This window comes from Physeter macrocephalus, chromosome 7 (assembly GCF_002837175.3).
Source record: "Physeter macrocephalus isolate SW-GA chromosome 7, ASM283717v5, whole genome shotgun sequence".
Lineage (NCBI taxonomy): Eukaryota > Metazoa > Chordata > Mammalia > Artiodactyla > Physeteridae > Physeter > Physeter macrocephalus.
In genome coordinates, this window is record NC_041220.1 from 66,817,197 (window position 1) to 66,828,427 (window position 11,231).

Below are 11,231 nucleotides of genomic sequence, written 5' to 3' on the forward strand. Positions count from 1 at the left end.
GTGAGAGGCCCACGTACCACAAAAAAAAAAAAAAAAAAAAAAAAGAAAGAATACCAAAGGGAAAAATAGAAAGTAGAATAATATAATTGGAGAGAAGAGGGACTGGGATGTAAGAGAACTATGTGAGCAGGCCAGATTTGGAAGGTTTTGAATGTCATCCTGAGGAGCCTGAATGTATTCTGTATCTAATGGGTAGCTGTGCAAGGTTTTAGGGAAGGTTATGGCATTATTAGTCTGTGCTTGCCAAGACTCTAAAGATTTTTCTGCATCAGCTGTTGATCTGGGTCAGGCTGAATGTCTCCAGGTCACCCTGGGTTAGGATGATGTTTCCAAGCCTGGCTCAGCCTTCAGGGACTAGGGACAGAGTTTCCTTTGCCTGCACACTCGGATCTTGCTTGGGGAACCTGTTTCTACCATGCTACAAATATAAGTGCTATTTTTCCAAGACACCTGGACACTGCCCTGTGGGCTTTCTGAGAGATCCTGCCAGGGCCATGGGGAGTCTGGCCCCTCATTCTACACTTAGCTTCAGCAGAGCCACACTAGCAGAAGGCAGGGTTCCTAGCTCAGCCTACTGATCACCATGAATTCAGCAGGTAAAGGCAACAATGATGCCACAAGCAGAGGTAAAAGAGGCAATTCAGATGAATTAATTGTACCGTTTGGGGCCAGACTCCCAAGGAAGCCTAGGAGAAATCTGATGAGAAGGATAAAAGGAAGGTGTTTACCCATGTCAGGTTCAAAGAAATAAATGTTATCATTTTGACTCTAGGCATACTCCAGTGGTAATAAGAGCACATTAAATAACTACCCGGCCAAATGCAGTTTGTTCACTAGGACAAAAGGATTTCCTGTGAAATCCTTTATGGAGGCTACACTCTTCATCTTGGAAAGTCCCTCATCTGAAAAAGCTCACAGGGCCTAGCAACCCTCTGCTCATGTCAGAAGGAAAAAAAGGAAACATTCCCTGGAGTGAACAGTGCGAGAATAACTGAAATGGTGGAAGTACATGATTTCAAGGTTGTGTTGCTAACAAATATTTTCTATGCTTGTAACAGTAAGGAATGCAAGCAATCTGTGGATAAACCCAGGGAATGTTTCTGAGTCAGTACTCCCTGAGCGCTTCCTCTGTGCTAGGCACTGGGCTCAATACTTAATATTTGTCTTGCCCAAGGTGGTAGCCACCAGCCACATGTGGCTACTGCGCACTTGAAATGTGGCTAGTCCAAACTGAGATGTGCTTAAATTTTGAAGACTTAGTATGAAAAAAAGAATGCAAAATACCTCATTAATATTTTTACATTGATTGCATGTTAAAGTCATAATATTTTTGATATACTGGGTTATATATGTTATTCAAGTTAATTTTACCTTTTTTTTTACTTTAAAAAATATGACTACTAGAGAATTTAAAGTTACATAAATGGCTCACACTTGTGGCTTGCATTGTATTTCTATTGGAGAGCACAGCTTTAGATGGTCTCCATTCTGCATCCCCATAACAACCTTATAACATAGACTATTACTAGGTCTGTTTATTGAAGAAGAAATTGCTGAGGTGTAGAGACTGCAAGGTACTTGCCCAGCATTATTAAGTGCTGGGGCTGTGATTCAAACCAGGGTTGGTCTTAACCACTATATTATAATAAACTGCCTCTTCAGCTTGCTTTATGAGTCAGTACTTTTCTGGGTGACTCAAGTGTAGAGCTCTGGGTTAGGATGTGGTCTCCCCTGCTCATTGCCTGCATGAGCTTGAGTGATTACCTTAATCTCTTTATGTCATTAGACAGGAGCCTAATACATCTAATAAGTCAATAATGCATTATTGTCTTATTTGAATCACTTCTTTGGCTTCACAATCTATGGAAACAAAGATTCAGTTCAACTTAGCAAATGTCTCCTTAACATCACTATGTACGATTGTGAAAAAGCCCAGATAAACACCATCAAATATGTTAATTCCTGAGAGGGAGTTAATTATGTTTGGAGTAACACCAGAATGAATGAACAAAACACACTAACTTTTCCAGTTGTAAAAAGAGAAGAGCAATGCTCACTTTAAGCTTAATGAATAACAGATACAATACGGTTTTGAATTGATATTGACTATATTGGCTGTTTCACATATGATCATTTTTCAAGTATTCTTACAACCTCTTACACAAAGAATCTTCCAGAACTTGAATTGTTTTGGACTAAGAAAATCATACCAACTCTGAACATAAAAGCAAGGGAAAGGAAAACCTGGTGCCATGCAGAAGTATTTCTTTTCTGTTACTGTCATATTTTAATTTAATTACATTGGTGAGAATTCATGTCCTCCCTAACACACTCCGAATGCTTCTTGTTTCTCATGTTTTAGTGCATATACTGATCATAATCTGAGCCCCACTTGAGAAAGCAGCTCACTCTTCAAGGCCATCGCTGATCCTTAAAAGCATGAAAGAGAAATTTTGGGTATCGCTTATATCCCGTTGTGAGACTCCAAGTCATAATCTCTGCTCATGCTTGAGTGCAACTGACAAAAAAATCTGACCTAGAATCCTCTTCAAGCTCGGATCACATAACCTTGCCACGGAATTTCGATAGCAGCCCCACTTTATCCAGTACTTGTCACTAGCTCCGGCTCCTTGCTTCACCATCTGTCCTGTGTTCTCATTACTGCGACTAACTTGGCTTTGAAGCAGTTTCAACATTCCACAAGCCGCAAAGTGTTCTTGGAAATTATGTCTCAGTGCCACCTAGTAACTATTTTTCTGGAAACCGTTTTTTTTTTCAACTTCAGGTACAGCACATTGGTTAATCTTATTCTTTAATTGACGGCACTCCATTAGCAACTGGGTGTACAAGGCCCTCTCTTAATCATTCATTTATATACTCCTTTTCTTCTCCGTTTTCCACTTCTATTCCTCTGCTCTCACCATAAGCAATCATTAAGTGTATGCGTTCTGTAAAATGTATATTTTTGTTTTGATGCATACATTTTAAATTTATATAAATCATATCATCGTAAAAAATCTCACTCTCTTTCTTTACTACATTTTTAAAAAGTCTAACCATGTTGTCAAGTAAAATCTAGACTGTTGCATCTGATACCTAGTTATCCGTCCATTTTTCCCATCTACATCACAAAAATGGACATGCACATTTTCCTCAACTCACCGATATTGCTAATAATGCTGCGACAAACATCCTCATACATCTTCCCTTACAGGTGAGACTCCCTCTGGATTCCTATACCATTCCCGGCAGCAGAAATACTGGGGTATAGGTAATATATGTGTCAGTCTGGTTCCCACCAGGAAAACAGAACCCACTCTAAGCATGTAAAACCAAGGGACTTTAATGCAAAGAACATGTTGCAGAGGTGATGGAAGTGCTGAGAGCCAAACTGCGGATATGAGGTAACTGAGAGATTAGCAATGGCAGGAACACGATTACCACATCCAAACTGCAGGAATTACTCGTAATAGGAGCCTGAGTCTGATGGAAGCTGCCCGGTGGAAGCTGAAAGAGAAAGAAAAAATATAGATACCCCCTTGGAGACAGAGGGAAAGAGAGAAATACCCTGACTTTTCCCTTCTCCCATCCCCAGTGTCTTATCAGTGCTTTCTGTTGCATTACCAAATGCATCCTGCAGGTGCCAGAGCAGAGCAGGGACAGGTGAGGAACAAAGAGAGGGCAGACAGTTGTAAGCACACCCTATACTTGATTTGACTAAGTCCTGCTAGACTGCTCTCCATAATAACTAGCACCAGCTATACTCCTCTCAGCAGCGTGTCCCCACATACCATCTACTCTTTATGGTCTACTATACTCCAGAAAGTAGCAGTAGACATCTCTTCCATCTTCCTTTGAAAGTGTCTAGCCGATTGCAGATGCCTCAGGTAGCTCCTTAAATCTAGCAGCTTCCTGGAGCTCGGGAACCCATCCATGGATTGGGCCATAGCCTCTTGAGGGCAGCAACCTCATCAGTTTTTGCTTTTTCTTGGGTTTTTTTTGGCTGTGTGGGGTCTTCGTTGCTGCACGCAGGCTTTCTCTAGTTGTGGCGAGCAGGGGCTACGCTTCGTTGCGGTGCGTGGGCATCTCATTGTGGTGGCTTCTCTTGTTGCGGAGCATGAGCTCTAGGCGTGCTGGCTCAGTAGTGGCGGCGCACGGGCTTAGTTGCTCTGTGGCACGTGCATCTTCCCGGACCAGGGCTTGAACCTGTGTCCCCTGCATTGGCAGGCGGATTCTTAACCACTGCGCCACCAGGGAAGCCCCACCTCATCAGTTTTATTTGTGAGGCCCTACTTGTCATTATGCTCAATGCTACTGACCAAGTGATAAATATACTTGATTACTGGTGTCATGCCTTACCCCTTATTGTTATGATTTGGCTTGCAGGCTGCATTGGTGGCAGTCTTCAACAAGCCACTTGTGGCACTGTGGAGGGAAATCTGTAGGGAGAGCCTGTGGGTGAGGGAGAGAGTTGATACTCAGCCAACAAGCATAGTTTAAGACCATAATGGTTGTCAAAACACTGTGTTGGTTGATAAACAGGCTCTGCTCTGAGCAATGCCAAGTGACCACTGTGCCCTGACTGCCTCAGCCACTTCCTTGGAAGCACCCCTCCCTCCAAGATCAGCAACTAAAGGGATATGTCTGGCCTGGCAAGGGGACTCTAGAACTCTGCGGCTGCAATCTGGCTCGCCACTTTCCCAATTGGTTCTTGCATATGGCTTACTGGTTGTTAAATATTTTAAATATCCTTCCCCTGGAGGAGTATCACAAAAGAAGCATAGGGGAAAGTCTGTAGACTTTTGGGTGTCCTATGATTCCCAGGAGCCTCTTTCCATGTGTGATGATGGCAGAGAGAATTCTCCAGGATTATATTCCTGATAGAACATGCTCCGTATGTTTTTTCCTTTTCTATTCATTTACAGCATTACACAGTAAAGTGCACAAGGCTGAAGTGTACCGCTCATTGAATTTTTACATGTGTACACCCATGTATCCACCACCCAGATCAATATATAGAACATTTTTAGCCTCCCAGCTGGCCCCCTCCTGCCTCCTTTCCATCAATTACCCCAAATAACCATAATACCAACATCTATCACTATTACTTAATTTTGCCTGTTTTAAAACTTCTGTAAATGGAAGCATAGAGTACATACTCTTTTGAGTCTGGTTTCTTTTGCTCAACATGTGATTATTTGTGATTATTTGTGATTTATTTGGCTATTTTTCCAAATTGTTAAGTTGGATTCTTAGCTCATTAATTTCAACCTTTCTTTTTTTTTTTGCATTTTTTACAATTTTTAAAAATTGTGGCAAAATACATATAACATAAAATTTACCATTTTAACCATTTTTGAGTGTACAATTCAGTGGCATTAATTACATTCACAATGTTGTGCAACCATCATGATTATTTCCAAAATTTTTCATCACCCCAAACAGAAACTCTGTACTCATTAAGAAATAACTTCCTATTCCTCTCCCCCTTGAGTTCCTGGTAACCTCTTTCTGTCTCAATGAATTTGCTTCTTCTAGATATTTCATATAAGTGGAGTTATACAATATTTGTCCTTTTGCTTTTGGCTTATTTCACTTAACATGATATTTTCAAGGTTCATGCATGTTGTAGCACGTATCAGAATTTCATTCCTTTTATGGCTGAATAGTATCCCATTGTATGTATATATCACATTTTGTTTATCCATGTATTTTTTGATGGACACTTGGGATGGTTCTACCTTTTGGTTATTGTGAATAATGGTGCTATGAACATACTGTACAAATAACTGAGTCCTTGTTTTTAATTCTTTTGGGTATATACCTAGGAGTGGAGTTGCTGGGTCATACAGCAAGTCTATGTTCAGCTTTTTAAGGAATGGCCAAACTGCTTTTCAAAGCAGTTTCACCGTTTTATGTTCCCACCAACAATGCACAAGTGTACCAACTTCTCCACATCATTGCCAACCTTTTAATTTTTTTTCTTCCTTTCTTCTTTTTTTTTTTTAGGCCACACCACGTGGCATGTGGGATCTTAGTTCCTGAGCAGGGGTTGAAACTGCACCAGCTGCAGTGGAAGAGCAGAGTTCTAACCACTGGACCCCCAGGGAAGTCCCTTTCTTTGTTTTTATAGCCATTCTAGTTGGTGTGAAGTACTATCTCATCATGGCTTTGATTTATATTTCACTAATGACTAATGATTTTGAGCATCTTTTAATGTGCTTACTGGCCATTTGTATATCTTTGGCGAAATAACTGTTCAAGTCCTTTGCCTATTTTTTAATTGGGTTGTTTGTCTTTTTGTTATTGAGTGGTAGGAGATTTAAAAAATATATTCTGGATATTATACTCTTATCAGATATATGATTTGTAAATATTTTCTCCCATTCTGTGGATGGTTTACTCTCTTGACAGTTTCCTCTGATGCACAACACAACGGTCTGTAACTTTTATGAAGTCCAGTTCATCTATTTTTTCTTTCGTTACTTCTGCTTTTGATGTCATATATAAGAAACCATTGCCAAATCCAAGGTTATGCAAATTTGATCCTGTATTTCCTTCTGATTGTTATAGTTTTAGCTCTTAAAATTGTCTTTAATTCATTTTTGAGTTGATTTTGGTATATTCTCTAAGGTAAGGGTCCGATTTCACTCCTTTGCATGTGGCTATCCATTATTTACTGAGGAGACTATTATTTCCTCATTGGTCTTGGCACCTTTGTCAAAGATCAGTTGAGCATTCACTTCTAGGCTCTAAATTCTATTCCACTGGTCTATACAGATGCTTTTGATTATTGTAGCTTTTAGTAAGTTTTGAAATAAGGAAACTTTGTTCTTTTTCAAAATTCTTTTGATTATTTTAGGTCTCTTAACCCAAAATTCCATATAAATTTTAGGAAGAGTTTTCCCTTTCTTCAGAAAACATCATTGGGACTTAGACAGGGAGGCATTGAATCAGTATATCACTTTGGGTAGTACTGTTGTCTTAGTAATAAGTCTTCCAAACTGTGAACATGAGATATATTGATATTTCCATTTATTTAGGTCTTAACCTTTCTCCTTTTTTAGTTTAATAGTTTAAGGTGATTTCATTCTAAGTATCATTTTAGCTTCATCTCCCAGTTTTTGATATTTTTACATTCATTTTTAAATTTCTGTCTTGATATATTCCTTCACCCATGAAGTATTTGTCTTGTTTTATTTTCAAATAAATGCTTTTAAATATGATTTTATTATTGATTTTTAACTTAATTGCAATATGATCAGGGTTGTGGGTTAAATGATACCAAGTCAGAGATGTGTAAAACTTGTTTTATGAACTTGCAAATATAATGTTGTATATGTTCTTGAGAAGAATGTTTTCTATGATTGTTGGATGCAAAGTTCAGCATATGTCCATTAGATAAAGATTTAAATTCTTTGTCCTCACTGATTTTTTTGGTCTGTTTGATTTATTACTGAGAGTTGTACTAAAATCTTCCCATCAGGAGAGTGTATTAATCAATTTCTTTTGTAGGTCTATCAATTTTCCTTTTTGTATTTTAACCTATGTTATTAAGTTTAGAATTGTGTATCTCTACCTACTGTGTATGCGTGTGCGTGAATTGAACCTTTTATCATTTTGCATAATGATACATTTAATACTCTTTATATATCTCTAATGATCTTTTTTGCCTTAAAGTCTATTCTGTCTGATATTAATATAGCTACATCAGGTTTCGTTTGATTAATATCTACCTGGTACATCTTTCTTTATATTTCTTCAATCAATGTATTTATCTTCTTATTGATTAAATAAAATAATTCAGTATTTTAGATAAGTTATTTTTGTTAATATCCACTGATTAGAATGTATTATGATTTTATACAACCCACTTTTTAAAAGAATACCAACATATTTATAGTTTTCTTTGTTCAACATTCCATCTCACATTGATATTCATTTGGGGATCATTTCCCTTTTATCTGAAGTGCAACCTTTATAATCTTCTTTAGTTATGCTCTTTTGATGATGAATTCTGCCATGTTTTGTTTGTCTGAAATGTTTTTGAGCCATATTATTGGAAGATAGTTCTGCTAAGTATGCAGTTCTAAATTGACAGTTGTTTTTACTCAAACCTTGATTATGTAATGTCTTTGACTTCTATAATTGCTTTAGAAGTTAGCTTTCAGTCTATTTTTTGTTCCTTTGTAAGCAATCTATCTTCTATCTGGCTATTTTTAAAGTCAAATATTTGTCTTTTGTATTCATAGTGAAATGCTAAGTGAGGTTTTATTCTTATTTATCTTATTCAGAGTCCACTGTCCTTCCTGAAATTGAGAATTTGTATCTGTAATCAAGTCTGGAAAATTCTTAGCTATTATCTTTTAAAATATTGGCTTTCAATAGACATTTTTCCAAAGAAGACATACAGATGGCCAACAGGCACATGAAAAGTTTTTCAACATCGCTAATCGTTGGAGAAATGCAAATCAAAACCACAATAAGAAATCACCTCACACTTGTCAGAATGGCTATCATCAAAAAGTCTACAAATAACAAATATTGGCGAGGATGTGGAAAAAAGGGAACCCTCGTACACTGTTGGTGGGAATGTAAATTGGTGCAGCCACTGTGGAAAACAGTATGGAGGTTCCTTGAAAAATTAAAAATAGAACTACCATATGATCCAGAATTTCCACTCCTGGGTATAGCCAAAGAAAACAAAAACACTAATTTGAAAAGACACATGTACCCCAATGTTCATAGAAGCATAATTTACAATTTCCCACATACGGAAGCAACCTAACACCTTATCCAGATGCCAAGGGTTTCTACTAATCCAAGACCATTTTATAATATCTCAGCTTAAAGTTCTGTGGTTTTTGTTGTTCAAATGCTTCTTTTCTGGAAAGTACCATGCACTAAGTATTGCTGAGTATGTAGTAAAATGTTACAGAGATAGCAATTAGTCCTTGAGTGGGAAAGATCCAGTAACAGTGTTTGGCAACCCTGTTACGGGTATTTGAGTAACCTTCTTTGGAAATAAAATGATCACACTATCTGCCAATAGGGCTAAAAACAAAATCAAACCAAACCCCATCATCCTCACTCTTAACTAACATCTACTTGTTGGATTACTATACATAACACATTTTACCTTTGTGTTGCAAAAGAGAAAGAAGGGGAGAGAGAAGAGAATGAATGAGAGATTCTCTGAGTAATGACTATAATTAAGGCCTGGAATGTGGTGAAATAAAAAGAATCTTAGTTATTTCCTACCAGATATGAAATCAGACTTACTACATGGAGCAAATATCAGCTTGTGAGGATACAGGAGTCATGAAAATAGGTGGTTTTTCATTAATTCATACAACACTACAAACTAAGTAACAAGATGACAAAGACCAAGTCTGTTTTATCCTTCATTGCCTCCCCAGTGCCTAGCATGGCCATAACAAACAATATTTGTTGAATGAGGACCTACTGTGTACTATACACAGTACTAGGAGCAAGGTGGACATGACCCTAATCCTCAGTCCTAAGGAGAAATCCTACTTCCTCAAAGTAATAAAAGCTGGAATTTGGAATCAAACAAATATTAACGATATTATCGAAGATAATGAAAACAACTAACAGGGCTCCTTTTCATGATTACATTCATAACTTTCTCTATCAACTATTATAACAACTCTGTGGAGGAGCCGGGCAAATATTAACATCCCCAGTTCACAGGTGAGATAATAATACTCAGTAGTTATTGAGGGATTCTTACCTGCCAGCACAACATTCAATGCTTCACATTCATTATCTCATTGAATTCCCCAATAACCCCATAGGCAGATACTACTATTTGCCTCATTTTCAGACTAGGAAATCAATGAAGCTAAAACAAATTTAAGCAACTGTGTGGGGGCTGGGGGTGGGGGTGGGGAGTGCATAATTATTAAGTGGCAGAATCATGATTTATCTCAAGCGGTGGGATGCCAGGGTTTTCCACTGTGCCTAGAAAAGGCAGCTGAACACACAGAGCAGTTGAAGATGCTGGAGCTAGTGCCAGTCGGGGCACCTTTATTACCATCCAGATATTTAACAGGTGCCCAAAGGTGAAGCTAATTTATTCCCAGAGAGTTTAAAGAGAAGACTCATCTTTAAATGACTACAAAAAGTATCCCACCATAACCGACACAATTTAACCGCTGCAATAATTTTGAGAGAAGAGAATGTTTTGCTGCTATTTCCTCTAGAAGCAATGCTCACTATTTAAATCCGGAACATTCAGAAGCAGCAAGAGAACGTAGCAAACCCCAAATACATCCTCATGCAATCCATATACGTGGGCAACTGCCTATCACGGCCAACTGGATGGCAATTTTACTGCTGAAGTGAGTCCAGGCAAAAGAATCAAGCAACACAAGAGCTGGGAGGGCCTCTGGAAACCAGCTGGTGACTAGCTAGATACCAGTGCGCAGCCCCCGATTTACTGAGGCAGTGAGATTCACGGAGCTCCAAGACCTCCAGAAAAGCATTCCGTGCTAAAAGGCCTTCCCACCATTAGAAATCAGTCTATTCCTTTCGCCCCCTTTCCACTCCTTCTCTTGCTCTCTCTCCAGCTGCTTTCTTCCTTTTCTTCAACACATTTTCTGATACGGTGGTGAACAAAATAAACACGAACACGCTTCCCAACAGATTAAAACATAATTAAACCAAGAACCTGATCCTTCGCGCTTCCCCTGCCACGGTCCACGGCCCGGGGCGTTGGAGAAGGCTCTGGTGAGGCGAGGGTTGGGGAACGCAGGGACGCCCCGGGGACGCGTGTTCCCCGCTAGCAGCAGGGGGGCGCCCCGAGCGAGTCTGGGCAGCGCACAGCTCCGCGGGTCTCCTAGCAACCCGAGAGGTGGGGGGGGAAACACACCACCGGAGGCCGGGTGGGCAGCCGGGGAACCACGGCTGACCGCAAGCGGCTGTTCGCACCGGCGGCGCGGGCCCGGATGTCGGTGGGCACGGACTGCAGGCCCTGGTAAGCGCACGCACGCGCGAGGGCGCATCCTGCGAGTGGAGCGTGGGGGGAGCCTGCACTCCCTGCTTGCTGCGGCTGGGGGCGGGGGATGGCCAGGGGCCGCGGAGGACCCAACTCCCTTTCCTTCTCATGGTCCCCCGCAAAAATAGACCATAACCAGCACGCGACGTTCCTCAACGCCAAGGACACCTTTTTTTTTTGTTGTTTTTTTGTTATCCTCACAGCCCCCCAG

The 11,231-nt window shown here is 39.8% G+C and overlaps 1 long non-coding RNA gene across 1 annotated transcript; it reads right to left on the minus strand.

The window, feature by feature from the left end:
* Positions 1–3,370: 3,370 nt before the first annotated feature.
* Positions 3,371–10,832, minus strand: LOC114486545 (uncharacterized). The gene is made up of 3 exons (XR_003680408.1): positions 10,694–10,832; positions 4,360–4,452; positions 3,371–3,507 (listed from the first exon to the last, which is right to left on the minus strand). It is a non-coding gene; the product is annotated as an uncharacterized lncRNA (long non-coding RNA).
* Between the last annotated feature and the right edge of the window lie 399 nt (positions 10,833–11,231).